This window comes from Hylobates moloch, unplaced genomic scaffold (assembly GCF_009828535.3).
Source record: "Hylobates moloch isolate HMO894 unplaced genomic scaffold, HMol_V3 SCAFFOLD_7, whole genome shotgun sequence".
In the NCBI taxonomy this organism is placed as follows: Eukaryota; Metazoa; Chordata; class Mammalia; order Primates; family Hylobatidae; genus Hylobates; species Hylobates moloch.
Genome location: NW_026652282.1, coordinates 64,856,706 through 64,878,116, shown reverse-complemented (window position 1 = coordinate 64,878,116; position 21,411 = coordinate 64,856,706).

The window sequence follows — 21,411 nt, the reverse complement described above, 5'->3', positions numbered from 1 at the left end:
ACACATGCATGTGTATGTTCATTACAGCACTCTTTACAATAGCAAAGACATGGAATCAACCTAGATATCCATAAAAAGCAGAATGGATTTTAAAAATGTAGTATATATACACCATGAAATACTACAGAGCCATAAAAATGAAATCATGTCATTGGCTGCAACATGGATAAACCTGGAGGCTATTATCCTAGGCAAGTTAGCACAGGAACACAAAATCACACACCACATGCTCTGACTTATAATTGAGAGTTTAATATTGAGTACACATGGACACAAAGAAGAAAACAATAGACACTGGGAGCTACTTTGGGGTGGGGGGTAGGGTGACAATTGTAAAACCACCTACATGGTACTATGTTCACTACCTGGGTAACAAAATAATTTGTACACAAAACCCCCATGACACATGATTTACCCATGTAACAAACCAGCACATGCAACCCCTGAACCTAAAGTGATAGTTGGAAGAAAAATAATATACATTGTCCTCTTTTCTACCTATCCTGATATTTCTGCCTGCATACAATACTAAGAACTGTACGAAGTCCTGCATCCTCTCTGCAAACATCATTGCCCTCAATATCTCTTCTTTTGTATCTATTGTGTGTGCAACATATTTTCCTACGATTTTCATGTCTGCCTCCATCTCTGACTCAGAATTTTAAGGGAAGTATTTATGACAGTACTCATTAACTAATTTCTTTGAGCAACTAGCACGATGCCCGGGGTCCAGAAAATGCTTTATAAATATTTGTTGGGTAAATTGAAGAATTCTTAGTACAGAGCCAGATAAACAGTCTTCTCTGTTAAAAAATCAGACACTTATTTTTAAAACTATGTGATAAAAAGATGCCCCCAAAATGCGAAATCATCAAAATCAAGCTCTTTGTATTATATAGATTTGAATGCTTTGCTGTACCTAGCATGATAAAATGTGATCAGCATTCAGAAATGGCTCCTGTTTTTTTAAGTCTATATATCTATATAGTTTTAATTGATATACAAAAACATCTGTATGTGTTTAATGTATACAATTTGATGAGTTTGAACATACGCATATATCCATTATACTGTCACCATAATCAAGTAATAAACATATCCATAACCTCCAAAAGTTTCCTTGTGTCCCTTTGTGGTTTGTGTATGTTTGTGTGTGTGTGAATATGTGTGTGAAGACCATTAATATGCAATCCACCCTCTTAGCCAACATTCAAATGTATAATACCATATTGTTAACTATAGGCTCTATATTGTATGACAGGTTTCTAGAACATTTTCATCTTGCTTAATTTAAATTTTATACCTATTGAACAACAATTATCCTTTTCCCCCTCACTCTAGCCCCTGGCAATTACCATTCTATTCTCTGCTTTTATGAGTATAACTGTTGTAGATATCCGTGTGAATGAAATTATATAGTAGTTCTCTTTCTGTGGCTGCCCTATTTCACTGGCATAATGTCTTCCAGATACAACCATATTGTCACAAATGATAGGGTTTCTGTATTTTTAAGACTGAATAATATTCCTACATATATACATTTTTCTCTTTGTTATATGTATAAATTTATGGGGTTCAAGTGTTATTTTGTTATATGCACAGATTGCGGTGTTGAAGTCAGAGCTTTTAGGGTACCCATCACCCAAATAACATACCTTATGCCAATTAAGTAACTTCTCATCGTCCACTCCCCTCCTATCCCCTTATCCTTCTAAGTCTCCATTGTCTATAATCTCATATTCTACTACCATGTATACACATTATTTAGTTCCCACTTATAAGTGAGAAAGTGCAGTATTTGTTTTTCCATGTCTGACTTGTTTCACTTAAAATAATGGATAGCATTAGGAGATATACCTAATGCTAAATGATGAGTTAATGGGTGCAGCACACCAACATGGCATATGTATACATATGTAACAAACCTGAACATTGTGCACATGTACCCTAGAACTTAAAGTATAGTAATAATAAAATTAAAAAAAAAATAATGGCCTCCAGTTCCATCCACGTTGCTGCAAAAGACATGATTTCACCCTTTTCATGGCTGAATAGTATTCTATGTGTCTATGTATCACATTTTCTTTTTCCAGTCATCTGTTTATAGACACTTAGGTTGATTTCATATATCTGCTGTTGTGAATAGTGCTGCAATATACATACATACAATGTGGCTATCATTTTGATATAATGATTTATTTTCCTTTGGGTACATATCCAGTAGTGGGATTGCTGCACTAAATGGTAGTTCCATTTTTAGTTATTTGAAAACTCTCCATACTGTTTTCCATAGAGGCTGTACTAATTTACATTCCCACCAACAGTGTATAAAAGTTCCCTTTTCTCTACATCCTCACCAACATCTGTTATTTTTTACTTTTTAATAATAGCCATCCGACTGGTGTAAGATAATATCTCATTGCCATTTTCACACAGCTACTCAGGATGCTGATATGGAAAGATCTCTTGAACCCAGGAGGTCAAGTCCAGCTTACAGAGTGAGACCCCATGTTTTTTTAAAAGTAATAAATATACTTTTGTTTTCTTCATTCATCTGTTCATGAACATTTGGGTTGTTTTCATCTTAGCTGTTGTGAATAATCCTGCAATAAACATAGGAATGAAGATACTTCCTCAAGATGCTGATTTCAGTTCCATTGGATGTATACCCAAAAGTGGAATTGCTGGATCATAGGGCATTTCCATTCTTAATTTTTTACTATTTTCTATAGTGGCCATACCATTTAATATTTGCACTAATAGCACACAAAAGGTCTAATTTCTCTACATCTTCACCAACACTCTTTTGTTTTTTTAAATAGCCATATTGACAGGTGTGAAATAATACATTATTGTGGTTTTGATTTGCATTTTCCTGATGATTAGTGATATAAAGAACCTTTCCAAACACCCATTGTCCATTTGTGTCTTTTTTGGAGAAATGTCTATTAAAGTCATTTGCCTATTTTTTAGTTGGGTTATTTGGGTTTTTACCATTGAGTTGTAGGAGTTTCTTATATGTGTTCCATATTAACCCCTAATTAGACGAAAGGTTTGCAGATATTTTATCCCATTTCATAGGTTGCGGTTTCCTTGTGTTAATGCAGGCATACCTTGGAGATATTGCAGAATTGATTTCAGACAACCACAGTATAGTGAGTATTGCAATAAAGTGAGTCACAATAATTTTTTTAAATTTTTCAATACATATAAAAGTTAAGTTTCTATGACACTGTAGTCTGCTAGGTTTGCAATGCATTTTGTCTAAAAGTGATGTATATATCTTAATGTAAAAATTACTTATTGCTAAAAATGGTTAATGATTATCTATGCCTTCAGCAAGTTGTAATATTTTTGCTGGTAAAGGTTCTTGACTTAATGTTGATGGCTACCGACTGACCAGGGTAGTGGTTGCTAAAGGCCGAGGTGGCTGTTGCAATTTCTTAAAATAAGACAACAATGAAGTTTGCTGAATTAATTGACTATTTCTTCCACAAAGATTTCTCTGTAGCATGCAATGCTGTTTGATAGCATTTTACCCACAGTAGAACTTCTTTCAAAATTTGAGTCAGTCCTCTCAAACCCTGCTGCTGCTTTATCAACTGAGTTTATGGAATATCCTCAAGCCTTTGTTTTCATTTGAACTATTATCACAGCATCTTCACCAGGAGTACAATCTATCTCAAAAGAATACTTTCTTTGCTCATTCGTAAGAAGCAACTCCTCATCCATTCAAGTTTTATTATGAGATTGCAGTAATTCAGGCCTATCTTCAGGCTCCACTTCTAATTCTAGTTCTCTTGGTATTTCTACCACATCTGCAGTTCCTTTTCCACTGAATTCTTGAACTCTTCAAAGTCATCCATGAGCATTAGAAATAATTTCTTTCAAAGCTCTGTTAATTTTGATAATTTTACCTTCTCCAATGAATCACAAATGTTTTTAATAGCACTTGGAATAGTGATTCTTTTTCTAGAAGGTTTCCTATTGACTTTGCCCTATCCATCCAAGGAATCATTGGATTCTGCAAGGCTATCTATTGCATCTATACCTTTACAAAATGTAGTTCTTACATGATAAGACGTTAAAGTCATAATTACTCCTTGATCCATGGGCTGCAGAATAGATGTTGTGTTACCAGGCATGAAAACAGTATTAATCTTCTTGTACATCTCCATGAACACTCTTGGATCACTTAGTGTATTATCAATAAGCAGTAATATTGTGAAATAAATAGTTTTTATTTCTGAGAAGTAGGTCTCAAAAGTGGGGTTAAAATATTGAGTAAACTACGCTGTAAGCAGACATGCTGTCATCCAAGCTTTGTTTTTCCATTGATAGAGGAGAGGCAGAGTAGATTTAGCAAAACTCTTAAGGACCCTATGATTTTCAGAATTGTAAGTAGGCATTGGCTTCAACTTAGTCACCAGCTTCATTAGCTCCTAACAAGAGTGTCAGCCTAGCCTATGAAGATTAAAAGCCAGGTCGTGACTTCTCCTCTTTAGCTATGAAAGCTCTACATGGCATCTTTTGCCAGTATAAGGCTGTTTCATCTACATTGAACATTTGTTGTTTATTGTAGCTAACTTCACCAATTATCTTAAATATTGATGAAATATTATAGGTAAATATTATCAATGACTTGCTTAAACTTCTACCTCAGCACTTGCTGCTTCACTTTGCACTTTTAAATTATGGTTCTTTAAACCTCATGAACCTGTGCTAGCTTCAAACTTTTACAGCTTTCTCACCTCTCTCAGTCTTCACAGGATTGAAGAGAATTAGGATCTTCCTCTGGATTATACTTTGCCTTAAGGGAATGTTGTGGCTGGCTTGACCTATCCAGAACACTAAAACTTTCTTCATATCAGCAATAAGTTGTTTTACTTCCCTGATAGTTGTGTGTTCAGTGGAGTAGCAATTTTAATATTCCTTAAGAAGTTTTCCTTTCCACTCACAATTAGGCTGTCTGACACAAGAGGCCTGACTTTTAGCCTCAGTTTTCAATATGCCTTCCTTACTAAGCTTAATTATTTATAGCTTTTTATTTAAAAAGAGAGATATACAACATTTCCTTTCACTTGAACATTTAGAGGTTTGTTTAGGATTATTGATTGGCCTAATTTCAGTATTGTTGCATCCCAAGGAGAGGGAGGAGAGCTGTTGAAATGGTCAGTCAGTGGAGCAGTCAGAACACATACAACATTTATCAATTAAGTTCACGTGTGTTATGTGGGTGCAGTTCATGGTGTCCCCAAACAATTGAAGAGTTAACTTCAAAGATCGCTGATCACAGATTACCATAATAGACACAAAAATAATGAAAAAGTTTAATTATATAAAAATAATTAAAATGTAACAATTACCAAAATGTAACACAAAGATATGAAGCGAGCACCTGCTGTTGGAAAAATGGTGCTGATAAACTTCCTGGTCACAGGACTGCCACAAACCTTCAATTTGGAAAAAAAAAAAGCAATATCTACAAGGTACAGTTAAGCGAAGTGCAGTAAATTGAGGTATGTGCTTATAATACTGGATATAAATATGAGAAGACCCAAAGTCTTATAAACTTCCTTATTGCACCAAATTGTGCTCATTCAATGAAATTATGTTTCTATTTGTTAAAAAATGCATTTTTGATGCCTTGTTCTCATTTCCTTTGCTTGCTTCACCTTTTCCAACTGGTTCACACTTGCTCCCCCTTGCAAGTGGGGGATTGATACAAATATCAGTATATTTGGACTAACTACCATCCACTGTGGAAGAAGATAATTTGAAGAGACTTTATAGGTCAAATATACATACTCTACCAATATTAATATCATCTTAAATTTCTCCATTAGACATTCATTTATTTGGAACTTAAAAAAGCTATTGATTTTTTTTTTGAAACTCTGAAATAGAAAGTATCTGAAATTATTTCTCTCTAAGAGCCAGACACTAAGTGAGACTCCCTTTAAGTAGAAATGATGTCTGGGAAAAATGGGATAGGTGAGTCATGAAAAGAAAAATATTTCTGAGAGAAAAAGGCAAGCAAATATTCAACAATCTCAGATATAATTCATCCAGGTGTATCCTCACCCTTCCATAAACATACTTGCTCATGGTTTTTGTTTTCTTAAACTGATTCTTTTTTTTTTTTTCTTTCTGGGTCAGAGTTCGCTCTTGTTGCCCAGGCTGGAGTGCAATGGGGCGATCTCGGCTCACTGCAACCTCCGCCTCCCAGGTTCAAGCGATTCTCCTGCCTCAGCCTCCCAAGTAGTTAGGATTACAGGCATGCACCACCATGCCTGGCCAATTTTGTATTTTTAGCAGAGACACGGTTTCTTCAGGTTGGTCAGGCTGGTCTTGAACTCCCAACCTCAGGTGATCCACCCGCCTTGGTCTCCCAAAGTGCTGGGATTACAGGTGTGAGCCACAGCGCCGGCCCCCCGCTCCACGTTTTTTTTTCAGTATTTTAATACAAAAGTGTATTTCTTACTCATGCAACAGTCCAACGGAATGTTTTTTATCAAGTAACATTTCTAAGCAGTTCATATTTTAGTAATGATCCAGGTCCCAGGCTCCATTCATCCACGGCTCTTCCATCACTTTGTTCTTCTAAGTCCACTGATATTATTTGTTGCATCTGACATCAGATGGGTGAAGAGGAGGCAATAGAGGGTAACACCGATTCTTTTGCATTTCTTTCTTATAGCCTCTCTTCCATATACTTTATACACACTAGGTGGCAGTGCAATGAAGGAAGGAAAAGTAGATTCCAGAATCGGACAAAGATTGTACAGAGATCACATCTTACAGCATCTTCATTTTTAAAATGAAAAAACAAAAAACAAAAAACAAAAAAATTGGGGCCTCATTAGGGAAGTGACCTATCCAAAGTCACAAGCTAGTTAGTGCCAGCACCCAGTCAATTCCTTATCCATGTTCTTCAACCTTTTTATTCTCTTTAGTCTCTCAGCCCCTCTGTTTTCCCTCACCCACACTCAGCTCTTCACTTCCTTCTCCAGCTAGCCCAATTCCTTTTCTTGTGAGGTAGTCAACTCAAGGTACCTCGTGAGGTAATCAACTATTCTTATCATTATTTTCTAGATTAGAAAGGAAGGCACAGAGAGGTCAAGTACCCTGGTTGAGATCACACAGCTAATAAATAGCAAAGTTGTGTTGCAACACTAGACTCTAGGGTTCAGATTCTGTGCCAATAACCACTATTCTATACTACCAAAGTTATCTAATATCTACTTTTCCTTCTTAAAGTCCTGCACTTCCTTAATTTCCATCAGACATTTTGTCAAAGTTTGTTCCTAACTCTCTGCCTGTTTTCTCTCTGTCTCCTTTAGTTTTTTTCTGTGTCAGTCTCTCAAATGGCAACATTCTCTAGCATTCCGTTCTCTGTGTTCTCTTAATTTCTAAAATCAACAAGTCCTAAATTAAAATATAAGTTCCACCATTAACCAATTTTATTGCCCTGGACAAATCACTTCATCTCATCAGGGTGATGTGAGAAATAAATTACATAGTGTCTGGCATATATAATAGTAGATACTAAAAGAATATTAGTTTTTATTGTTACTATCATCATCATTATCAACATCATCATCATCATCACCATCATCACCATCACTATTATCTAATTTATATTCATGGGCTCCACTAACTCCTCTATGCTCATCATTTTTATATAAAGGAGCCAATCATAATCCTAAAAGATACAATCACAAATGCCATAATCTTGAATGCTGAAACCCCAAAAGATCAAAATCCTGAAACTATGATCCTGGAGAAAGCAATTTTTAAAGTTATTTTAAAGCCATTTATTTACCTTTTGTTGTATATTTTAAGTTCTGGGATACATGTGCAGAACGTGCAGGTTTGTTACATAGGTATACACACGCCATGGTGGTTTGCTGTACCCATCAACCCGTCATCTACATTAGGTATTTCTCCTAATGCTATCCCTCCCATAGCCCCCCACCCCCTGACAGGCCCCAGTGTGTCATATTCCTCTCCCTGTGTCCATGTGTTCTCATTGTTCAACTCCCACTTATGAGAGAGAACATGCAGTGTTTGGTTTTCTGTTCCTGTGTTAGTTTCCTGAGAATGATGGTTTCCAGCCTCATCCATGTCCTTGCAAAGGAGATGAACTCATCCTTTTTCATGGCTGCATAGTTTTCCATGGTGTATATGTGCCACATTTTCTTTATCTGGTCTATGATTGATAGGCATTTGGGTTGGTTCCAACTCTTTGCTATTGTGAACAATGCTGCAATAAATATACGTGTGCATGTGTCTTTAGAGTAGAATGATTTATAATCCTTTGGGTATATACCCAGTAATGGGATGGCTGGGTCAAATGGTATTTCTGGTTCTAGATCCTTGAGGAATCACCACACTGTCTCCCACAATGGTTGAACTAATTTACACTCCCACCAACAGTGTACAAGCGTTCCTATTTCTCCATACCCTCTCCAGCATCTGTCGTTTCCTGACTTTTTAAAGATTGCCATTCTAACTGGTGTGAGATGGTATCTCATTGTGGTTTTGATTGGTATTTCTCCAATGACCAGTGATGACGACCTTTTTTTCATATGTTTGCTGGCTGCATAAATGTCTTCTTTTGAGAAGTGTCTGTTCATATGCTTTGCCCAATTTTTGATGGGGTTGTTCGTTTTTTTCTTGTAAATTGGTTTAAGTTCTTTGTAGATTCTGAATGTTAGCCCTTTGTCAGGTGGATAGATTGGAAAATTTCTCTCCCACTCTGTAGGTTGCCTGTTCGCTCTGATGGTATTTTCTTTTGCTGTGCAGAAGCTCTTTAGTTTAATTAGATCCCATTTGTCAATTTTGGCTTTTGTTGCCATTGCTTTTGGTGTTTTCATCATGAAGTCTTTGCCCATGCCTATGTCCTGAATGGTATTGCCTAGGTTTTCTTCTAGGGTTTTTATGGTTTTAGATCTTAAGTTTAAGTCTTTAATCCATCTTGAGTTAATTTTTGTATAAGGTATAAGGAAGGGGTCTGGTTTTAGTTTTCTGCATATGGCTAACCTGTTTTCCCAACATGATTTATTAAATAGGGAATCCTTTCCCTATTGCTTGTTTTTGTCAAGTTTGTCAAAGATCAGATGGTTGTAGATGTGTGGCATTATTTCTGAGGCCTCTGTTCTGTTCCATTGGTCTATATATCTGTTTTGGTACCAGTACCATGCTGTTTTGGTTACTGTAGCCTTGTAGTATAGTTTGAAGTCAGGTAGTGTGATGCCTCTAGCTTTGTTCTTTTTGCTTAGAATTGTCTTGGCTATATGGGCTCTTTTTTGGTTCCATATGATATTTGAAGAAGTTTTTTCCAACTCTGTGAAGAAAGTCAATGGTAGCTTGATGGGAATACCATTCAATGTATACATTACTTGCGGCAGTATAGCCATTTTCACAATACTGATTCTTCCTATCCATGAGCATGGAATGTTTTTCCATTTATTTGTGTCTCTCTTATTTCCTTGAGTATTGGTTTGCAGTTCTCCTTGAAGAGGTCGTTAACATCACTTGTAAGTTGTATTCCTAGGTATTTATTCTCTTTGTAGCAATTGTGAATGGGAGTTCACTCATGATTTGGCTTTCTATTATTGGTGTAGAGGAATGCTTGTGATTTTTGCACATTGATTTTGCATCCTGAGACTTTGCTGAAGTTTCTTAGCAGCTAAAGGGGTTTTTGGGCTGAGATGATGGGGTTTTCTAAAGATGCAATCATGTCATCTGCAAACAGAGACACTCTGACTTCCTCTCTTACTATTTGAATACCCTTTATTTTTTTCTCTTGTCTGACTGCTGTGGCCAGAACTTCCAATATTATGTTGAATAGGAGTGGTGAGAGAGGGCGTTCTTGTCTTGTGCCGGTTTTCAAAGGCAATGCTTCCAGCTTTTGCCCATTCAGTATGATATTGGCTGTGGGTTTGTCATAAATAGCTCTTACTATTTTGAGATACGTTACATTAATTCCTATTTTATTGAGTTTTTTTAGCATAAAGAGGTGTTGAATTTTCATATACAGCCAAACTAAGCTTCATAAGTGAAGGAGAAATAAAGTCCTTTATGGACAAGCAAATGCTGAGAGATTTTGTGACCACCAGACCTGCGTTACAAGAGCTCCTGAAGGAAGCACTAAATATGGAAAAGAAAACTGGTACCAGACGCTGCAAAAATATACCAAATTGTAAAGATCATCAACACTATTAAGATACTGCATCAACTAATAGGTAAAATAACCAGCTAGCATCATAATGACAGAATCAAATTCACACATAACAATATAAACCTTAAATGTAATTGTGGTAAGTGCCCCAATTAAAAGACATAGTCTGGCAAATTGGATAAAGAGTTAAGACACATTAATGTGCTGTATTCAGGGGACCCATCTCACATGCAAAGACAACCATTGGCATAAAATAAAGGGATGGAAAAATATTTACAAAACAAATGAAAAGCAAAAAAAAAATAAAACCCAAAACAAAACAACAAAAACAAAAAAAAAGGGGTTGCAATCCTAGTCTCTGATAGAACAGACTTTAAACCAACAAAGATCAAAAATGACAAAGAAGGGCATTACATAATGGTAAAGGGATTAATGCAACAAGAAGAGCTAACTGTCCTAAATATATGTGCACCCAATACAGGAGCACCCAGATTCATAATGCAAGTTCTTAGAGACATACAAAGAGACTTAGACTCCCAAACAATAATAGTGGGACACTTTCACACTCCACTGTCACTATTAGACAGATCAACAAGACAGAAAATCAACAAGGAACTCAGCTCTGGATCAAGTAGACCTAATAAACTTTTATGGAACTCTCCACCCCAAATCAACAGAATATACATTCTTCTCAGCACCACATTGCACTTATTCTAAAATTGACCACATAATTGGAAGTAAAACACTCCTCAGCAAATGCAAATGAGTGGAAATCATAACAGTCTCTCAGACCACAGTGCAATTAAATTAGAACGCAGCATTAAGAAACTCACTCAAAACCTCACAACTACATGGAAACTGAACAACCTGCTCCTGAGTGACTACTAGGTAAATAACAAAATTAAGGTAAAAATGAGTAAGTTATTTGAAACCAATGAGAACAAAGATGCAACTTACCAGAATCTCTGGGACACAGCTAAAACAGTATTTACAGGGAAATTTATAGCACTAAATGCCCACAGGAGAAAGTTGGAAAGATCTAAAATCGACACCCTACTATCACAGTTAAAAGAACTAGAGAAGCAAGAGCAAACAATTTCAAAAGCTAGCAGAATACAAGAAATAACTAAGATCAGAGCAGAAATGAAGGAGATAGAGACACGAAAAGCGCTTCAAAAAAATCAATGAATCCAGGAGCTGGTTTTTTGAAAAGATTAACAAAACAGATAGAATGCTAGCCAGAATAATAAAGAAGAAATAGAGAAGAATCAAATAGACACAACAAAAATAATAAAGGGGATATCACCACTGATCCCACAGAAATAGAAACTACCATCAGAGAATACTATAAATACGTCTACACCAATAAACTAAAAAATCTAGAAGAAATGGATAAATTACTGGACACATACACCCTCCCAAGACTAAACCAGGAAGAAGTCCAATCCCTGAATAGACCAATAAGGAGTTCTGAAATTGAGGAAGTAATTAATAGCCTACCAACCAAAAAAAAAAAAAAAAAAAAGCCCAGGACCAGACAGATTCACAGCCGAATTCTACCAGAGGTACAAAGAGGAGCTGGTACCATTGTTTCTGAAACTACTCCAAACAATAGAAAAAGAGGGACTCCTCCCTAACTCATTTTATGAGGCCATCATCATCCCAATACCAAAACCTGGCAGAGACACAACAAAAAAAATTTCAGGCCCATATCCCTGATGACCATCGATGCAAAAATCCTCAATAAAATATTGGCAAATAGAATCCAGCAGCACATCAAAAAGCTTATCCACCACGATCAAGTTGGCTTCATCCTTGGAATGCAAGGCTGGCTTAACAGATGCAAATCAATAAACATAATCCATCACATAAACAAAACCAACGACAAAAACCACATGATTATCTCAATAGATGCAGAAAAGGCCTTTGATAAAATTATTTACCTTTTTAAAAGCATATTTATTTGAGAAACATTAAAACATGACAGAACACTTCATGGGATATTTTACACAATAGGCAATATTAATATACATATTTGTACAAGTATAAACACTCAGGTATAATGACAGTTGCACAAGTATAACAGTTAAGATAAACTGGATTAAAAATAGAGTCAAAATTGAAATGTATAAATTTTATTATTATAGTTGGTAATTGTTTGCACTCAATTTTATAACTGCCATCATCTGAAATACTCTGATGTATAACCTAAGTCTTTTTATTTCATTTTTAAGTTCTAGGATACATGTGCAGCATGTGCAGGTTTGTTATATAGGTAAACATGTGCCATGGTGTTTTGCTACACCTATCAACCCATCACCTAGGTATTAAGCCAAGAATATATTAGCTATTTTTCCTAACACTCTCCCTCCCCCTGCACCTTGACCCTGAGAGGTCCCAGTGTGTGTTGTTCGCCTCCCTGTGTCTATGCATTCTTAAAGTTTAGCTCCCAATTATAAGTGAGAACATGTGGTGTTTGGTTTTCTGTTCCTGTGTTAGTTTGCTGAAGATAATGGTTTCCAGCTCCATCCATGTCCCTGCAAAGCAAATGACCTTGTTCTTTTATATGGCTGCATAGTATTCCAAGGAGTATATGCAACACGTTTTCTTTATCCAGTCTAACATTGTTGAGCATTTGGGTTGATTCCATGTCTTTGCTGTTGTGAATAGTGCTACAATAAACATATGTGTGACTGTATTTCTATAATAGAATGATTTATATTCCTTTAGGTATATAACCAGTACTGGGATTGCTGGTTCAAATGATATGTGTGATTCTAGGCCTTTGAGGAATCACCACTCTCTCTTCTACAGTGAACTAATTTACATTCTCACCAACAGTGTAAAAGCATTCCTATTTCTCTGCATCCTCTCCAGCATCTGTTGTTTCTTGATTTTTAAATAATTACCACTCTGACTGGCTTGAGATGGTATCTCCTTCTGGTTTTGATTTGCATTTCTCTAATAGTCCAAGATGTTGAGCTTTTTTTCATGTTTTTTGGGCACATGAATGTCTTCTTTTGAGAAGTGTCTGTTCATGTTCTTTGCCCACTTTCAATGGGGTTGTTTGTTTTTTTCTTGTAAATTTGTTTAAGTTTCTTGTAGATTTTGGATATTAGACCTTTGTCAGATGGATAGATTGCAAACATTTTCTCACACTCTGTAGGTGGCCTGTTCACACCGATAATAGTTTGTTTGTTTATTTATTTATTTATTTATTTATTTATTTATTTATTTATTTATTCCCTGTGCAGAAGCTCTTTAGTTTACTTAGTTCCCATTTTTGCTTTTGTTGCAATTGCTTTTGGGTATTTCATCATGAAATATTTTCCCGTGCCTATGTCCTGAATGGTATTGCTTAGATTTTCTTTGAGGGTTCTTATAGTTTTGGGTTTTACATTTAGGTTTTTAATCCATCTTGAGTTGTGTTTTGTGTAAGGTGTAAGTAAAGGATCCCGTTTTAATTTTCTGCATATAGCTAGCCAGTTCCCCGAGCACCATTTATTAAACAGAGAATCCTTTCCCCATTGCTTGTTTTTGTCAGGTTTGTCGAAGATCAGATGGCTGTAGACATGCAGTCTTATTTCTGAGATCTCTATTCTGTTCAACTGGTCTATGTGTCTGTTTTTGTGCTAGTACCATGCTGTTTTTGTTAATGTAGCCTTGTAGTGTAGTTTGAAGTCAGGTAGCATGGTGCTTCCAGCTTTGTTCTTTTTGCTTAGGACTGCCTGGGCTATACTAGCTCTTTTTGGTTCCATATGAATTTTAAAATATATTTTTTATATTTCTGTGAAAAATGTCAATGGTTGTTTAATGGGAATAGCATTGAATCTACAAATTACTTTGGGCAATATAGCCATTTTCATGATATTGATTCTTCCTATCCATGAGCATGGAATATTTTTACATTTGTTTGTGTCCTCTCTGGTTTTCTTGAGCAGTTGTTTGTAGTTCTCCCATAAGAGGTTCTTTGCTTCCCTTGTTAGCTGTATTCTTAGGTATTTTATTCTCTTCATAGCAATTGTGAAAGGGAGCTCATTGATGATTTGGCTTTCTGCTTGTCTGTTGTTGGTGTATAGGAATGCTTGTAATTTTTGCACAATGATTTTCTATTCTGAGACTTTGCTGAAGTTGCTTATCAGCTTAAGCAGTTTTTAGGCTTAGGTGATGGGGTTTTTTAGATATAGGATTATGTCATCTGCAAAGACGCTTTGACTTCCTCTCTTCCTATTTGAATACCCTCTATTTCTTTCTCTTGCCTGATTGCCCTGGCCAGAACTTCCAATAGTATGTTGAATAGAAGTGATGAGAGAGGGCATCCTTGTCTTGTGCTGGTTTTCAAACAGAATACTTTCATCTTATGCCCATTTAGTATAATATTGGCTGTAAGTTTGTCATAAATGTCTCTTGTTATTTTAAGGTGTGTTCCTTCAATACCTAGTTTATTGAGAGTTTTAACATAAATAAAGTTTGAATTTTTCAAAGGCCTTTTCTGCATCTATTGAGAAAATCATATGGTTTTTGTCTTTAGATCTGTTTATGTTATGGATTATGTTTATTGATTTGCCTATGTTGAACCAGCCTTGCATCCTGGGGATGAAGCCAACTTGATTGTGGTGGATAAGCTTTTTGATGTGCTGCTGGATTTCAGTTTGCCAGTTTTTTATTGAGAATTTGTTGCATTAATTTTCATCAGGGATATTGACCTGAAGTATTCTTTTTCTGTTGTATCTCTGCCACGTTTTTGCATCAAGATGATGCTGGCCTCATAAGATGAGTTAGGGAGGAGTCCCTCCCTTTCAATTGTTTGGAATAGTTTTAGAAGAAATGGTACCAGCTCCTGTTTGTACCTCTGGCAGAATTCAGCTGTAAATCCATCTGGTCCTGTGCATTTTTTGGTTGGTAGACTATTTACTACTGCCTCAATTTCAGAACTTGCTCTTTTTCTAGTCAGGGATTCAAATTCTTGTTGGTTCACTCTTGGGAGCATATATGTGTCCAGGAATTTATCCTTCTCTTGTAGATTTTCTAGTTTATGTGCACAGAGGTGTTTATAGTATTCTCTGATGGTTGTTTGTATTTTTGTGTGGTCAGTGGTGATATCCTCTTTATCATTTTTTATTGTGTCTATTTGATTCTTCTCTCTTTTCTTATTAGTCTAGCTAGCAGTATACGTATTTTATTAATTTTTTTCAAAAAAACATGCTCCTGGATTCGTTGATTTGTTGAAGGGTTTTTCATGTCTCTACCTCCTTCAGTTCTACTCTGAGCTTGGTTATTTCTTGTCTTCTCCTAGTTTGGGGGTTTGTTTGCTTTTGGTTTTCTATTACTTTAGGTGTTATGTTAGGATGTGGATTTGAAATCTTTCTAGCTTTTTGATGTGGGCATTTAGTGCTATAAACTTCCCTCTTAACATTGCTTTAGCTGTGTCTCAGAGAATCTGGTTCATTGTCTCTTTGTTCTCATTGGTTTCAAACTTCTTGATTTCTCTCTTAATTTCATTATTTACCCAGGAGTCATTCAGAAGAAGGTTGGTTCAATTTTCTTGTAGTTGTGTGGTTTCAAGTGAGTTTCTTAATCTCGAGCTCTAATTTAATTGTGCCATGGTCTTAGAGACTGTTATTTATTCAGTTCTTTTGCATTTGCTGAGTGTTTTACTTCCAATTATGTGATCAATTTTAGATTAAGTGACTGTTGTTTATTCAGTTCTTTTGCATTTGCTGAGTGTTTTACTTCCAATTATGTGATCAATTTTAGATTAAGTGCCATGTGGCACTGAGAAGAATGTATATTCTGTTGTTTTGGGGTGGAGAGTTCTGTAGATATTTTTCAGGTCCACTTGATCCAGAGCTGAGCTCAAGTCCCGAATATCTTTGTTAATTTTCTCTCGGTGATCAGTCTCATAAAGAAAGTGGGGTGTTAAAGTCTTCCACTATTATTGTGTGGGAGTCTAAGTTTCTATGTACCTCTCTTATAACTTGTTTTATGCATCTGGGTGCTCCTGTATTGGGTTCATATAAATTTAGGATAGTTAACTCTTCTTGTTGAATTGACCCCTTGGCCATTACGTGATGTCCTTCTTTGTCTTTTTTTTTTTTTTGTCTTTGTTGGCTTAAAGTCTGTTTTTTCTTTTTTTTTTTTTTATTATACTTTAGGTTTTAGGGTACATGTGCACAATATGCAGGTTTGTTACATATGTATCCATGTGCCATGTTGATTTCCTGCACCCATTATATATCTCCTAATGTGCCCCCCCCACCCCCACCCCACAACAGTACCTGCAACCCCTGTGTTTTTTCTGTTTTCCATTTGGTTGGCAAATTCTCCTCTATCCCTTTATTTTGTGTCTATGTGTTTCTTTGCACATGAGATGGGTCTCTTTAATACAGCATACCAATGGGTCTTATAACTGTATCCATATTGCAATTCTGTTTCTTTTGATTGGGGCATTTAGCCCATTTACATTTAAGGTTAATATCGTTATGTGTAAATTTGATCCTGTCATTATGATGCTAGTTGGTTATTTTGCAGACTTGGTTATGTAGTCGCATCATAGTGTCATTGGTCTGTGTACTTCAGTGTGTTTTTGTAGTGGCTGGTAGTTGTTTTTCCTATGTTTAGGGCTTCCTTCAGGAGCTCTTGCAAGACAGGCCTGGTGTTGATGAATTCCCTCAGCATTTGCTTGTCTGAAAAGGATCTTATTTATCCTTTGCTCATGAAGCTTAGTTTGGCCAGATATGAAATTCTGGGTTCAAAATTATTTTCTTTAAGAATGTTGAATACTGGCCCCCAATCCCTTCAGGCTTGTAGGATTTCTGCTGAGAGGTCTGCTGTTAGTCTGATGGGCTTCCCTTTGTATGTGACCTGGCCTTTCTCTCTGATTGCCCTTAACGTTTTTTCCTTCATTTTGACCTTGGAGAATTTGATGGTTATTTATCTTGGGGTTGTTCTTCTCATGGAGTATCTTACTGGGGTCCTCTGGATTTCCTGAATTTAAATGTTGGCCTGTCTTGCTAGGTTGGGAAGTTCTCCTGGATGATATTCTGAAGTTTGTTTTCCAACTTGATTCCATTCTCTCCACCTCTTTCAGGTACCTCAGTCAGTCATAGGTTTGGTCTTTTTACAACATCCCATATTTTTCAAAGTTTTTTTATTCCTTTTATTTTTTTCTCTAATCTTGTTTGCCTGCCTTATTTCAGCAAGATAGTCTTCAAGCTCTAATATTCTTTTCTTCGCTTTGTCTATTCAGCTATTGATACTTGGGTTTGCATTGTGAAGTTCTCATGTTGCGTTTTTCAGCTCCATCACGTCATTTATGGTCCTCTCTAAACTGGTTATTCTAGTTAACAGCTCCTGTAATGTTTTATTATAGTTCTTATCTTCTTTGCACTGGGTTAGAACATACTCCTTTAGCTCAGCCAAATTCATTGTTACCCACCTTCTGAAACCTACTTCATTCTGTCAATTCACCCACCTGAGCCTCAGCCAAGTTCTGTGCCATTGCTAGAGATTCGTTGTGATCATTTGGAGAAGAGGAAGGACTCTGGCTTTTTTAGTTTTCAGCAGTTTTGCACTAATTCTTTCTCATCTTCATGGGTTTATCTACCTTTGATCTTTGAGGATGTTGACCTATGTCAACATAGGGTTTTGAACATTGAACACCCTGGTAAACATAGGGTTTTGTGTGGTCTTTTTTTATTGATGTTGTTGTTGTTGTTGCTTTCTGTTTGTTTTTCTTTTAACAGTCAGGCCCCTCTTCTGTAGGGCTGCTATGGTTTTCTGGGGGCCCACTCTGGACTCTACTTACCTGGTTCCCTCCAACACCCAGAGGTGTCACCAGTGGAGGCTGTAGGACAGAAAATGTGTCTGCCTGCTCCTTCTTCTAGGAGCTCCACCAAAGAAGGGCACCAACCTGATGCCAACCGGAACGCTCCTGTATGAGGTGTCTGGAGACCCCTGTTGGGAGGTATCATCCAGTCAGGAGGAAGGGAATCTGGGGCCTGCTTAAATAAGCAGTCTTACTGCCCCTTAGCAGAGTGGGTTTGCTGCACTGGGGAAATCCCCTTCCTCCAGGCACCCAGACCCTCCAGAAATGGCAAGCAGAAAAGACTAAGACTGCCGAACCATGATACTGTGGCCTCCCCTCTCCCTATGTCCTCATCCCAAGAAGATCAGAGTTCTGCCTGTAAACCCCTGGCTGGGGATGCTGATAAGCTCACAACGAGGCCCCGCCCAGTGAAGAAGGATGGGTTGGGGTCCCATCTAAAGAAGCAGTCTGGCCACGATCTGTCACAGCCACACTGTGGAGAATTGCTCCCAGTTCAAACCACCCAGTCTCATGGGCACCTGCAGTAGGAAACTGCCAGCTGGAGCCACAGTGGTTGTGGCCACCACTCCCTTGGGAACTCCATTGTCTTGGGCAGTTTCCAGCCTGCTGCACTGGCCAGTGGGGATTACAAGCCGGGGGTTTTAGCTTGTGGGGTTCTTTGGAAGTGGGGCCCGCTGAATGATGCTGCTTGGCTCCGTGGCTTCAGCCTCTTTTTTTTTTTTTTTTTTTTGAGACGGAGAGTCGCTCTGTCGCCCAGGCTGGAGTGCAGTGGTGCAATCTAGGCTCACTGCAAGCTCCGCCTCCCGGTTCACGCCATTCTCCTGCCTCAGCCCCCCCAAGTAGCTGGGACTACAGGCGCCCGCCACCACGCCGGGCTAATTTTTTGTATTTTTAGTAGAGACGGGGTTTCACCATGTTGGCCAGGATGGTCTCGATCTCCTGACCTCGTGATCAGCCCGCCTCGGCCTTCCAAAGTGCTGGGATTACAGGCTTGAGCCACCGCACCCGGCCCAGCCTCATTTTTGTGGGAATGGATGGATTTCCTGCGTCGCCAGGGTTTCCATAACTAGAGTATGCAAAAACTTCTGTGCCTTAGTGCCTGCTCAAATGGTTGCCCACTCAAGTGGCCACCACGAGTGCACAGCTCTTTGCTTGGGACCCAAGGCCTTGGTGGTGTGGGCTCATGAGGGTACCTCCTGATCTGCGGGTTGCAAAGATCCATGGGAAAAGTGTGGTTTACCAGGTGGGTAGCATAATCACTCACCACCTCCCTTGGCTGGGGGGAGGGAGCTCCCTTTGCCCCTTGCAGATCCCAGGTGATCCCTGGCTCCCCAAGCTTTTTCTTACTCTCCTAGGGTTGTGGCAACTACCTAGTCAGATCCAGTGAGAGAACCCGTGTACCTCAGTTGAAGATGCAGAATTCACTTGCCGTTTTAATTCTTTTTGGTGGGAGCTGCAGATGGGAGATTTTTCTATTAGATCATCTTGGACTTTCCCCTCACCTAAGTCTTTTGATAAGATCAATGAAAAACTGACATAGGTCACCACCACACATGCAGTTACCCAAAGAGACAAGACCTTGAAAATTGTTTTCTTTCACAAATGCAGATGGAAATAAAAGGAAAGCTCTTCATTTATTGAGGAAGTTTCAATGTTCTTTACATATATGCACAAAGCTTACACATGAAGTCAACATTGTGATAATACACTTTGATGGAGTCAAATTTGCAAACATATGCATAACATGAATTTGAAGTTGATAAAAGTCTTTATAAAATGTATACTTCCAGTATTGCAAAGGATGCAAAGATAAAATATGTAGCATAGCAAATTATTTTTTTAAATGCTGTCAATTTAAAATAGTGAGAAAAAACTAAAAAGAAAATTCAATATGTGAAAAATGTATTACAGGGATAGATTATGGACAATTACATGGAGATAGTCTATAAGAGATGGCTGACTTTCACCATTATTAACTCTATTTTGAAGTCTTGCATCACAATAAATAGCTGCTTTTGTTCTTTTAGAACACGATTCTCAGGGAATACATTCATATTTACTTTCTATGTGGTGTTGCTTTTCCTGAAATTCTATGATTCCTCCCTATTGTGATTTTTGGGATTTTAGGCATGAAGTATTTTAGACATTAGAGATTTAGTTTTAGGGATTTTAATCTGTCAGTATTACAACATTTGGTATTATGATATTTGGGATTGTATTTTTTGGCATTACGACCCGAGCCTTCCATACATGTATAGCTCTCCCCCTTGAATTTCAGGACTGTATTTTTATATCTAACAGTCCCATAAGAATTTTGAAACTCAACAAATCCAGAACAGCACATGTGATCTTTGCCATCCTTTAAGAAGCCTGGCTTTTCTCCTATATTGCCAATCTTAATAAATGGCCAACACTAACCCAAACCAAAAACCTGAAGTATGCTCAACCTCTTCTATTCCTTCACCTCTCCAATAAAGTTAGTGACCAAATTCTGTCAATTCTGTAGATCTTTTGTAATTTCAAATCCACACGAACTTGCTCTTTTCATAAATACTACCAGTGTAATATCACCTGGTTGGGCCCAAATGAGGCCTATTCTACTCGTTACAAGGCAACTTCTTTAGAGAATTGTCTATTCATTTCCTTAGCCCAATTTTGATGATTGTTTTGTTTTTTCTTGCTGATTTGTTTGACTTCATTGTAGATTCTGGATAATAGTCCATTGTCAGATGTATAGATTGTAAAGATTTTCTCCCACTCTGTGGGTTGTCTGTTGACTCTGCTGACTGTTCCTTTTCCCATGCAAAACTCTCTAGTTTAATTATGTCCCCACTATTTATCTTTGCTTTTATTGCATTTGCTTTTGGGTTCTTGGTCATGAAATTCTTGCTTAAGTCAATGTCTAGAAGGGCTTTTCCAATGTTATCTTCTAGAATTTTTATAGTTTCAGGTCTCATTTAAAAATTACTTATCACATGTGAACATTTTTTGTCTTCCTTACTGGACTTTGAGTGCCTCCTGGGTAGAGCCATTATCAAAATAATCGTTGTATTCCCTGACATCATTAGCCTGCAGCCTAACTGAGCACAATACACTTGCTCAGTGTGAGTATGTATTTGAACTAAAGTAATTACTCAGAACTCTTCTGAAAGGAAAGAAATAATTTCCTCCATAGAAAATGAGTTTTTATTGTTCCTCAGTTTGTAATATGAATTCTTACTTCTTTGCACAGAGGTGTGAAACAGCCTGGTGTGAGTGGGCAACTATAAGCAATTTTGTATGACTGTAGCACAGAGTGGGAGGGGAAAGCTCAACTCATAACAACAATGAAAATATTATCCCCAAAGATTCCAAGATTCCAAAGCTGAAAAGATTTCAAACTGTGCTGCTATAATAT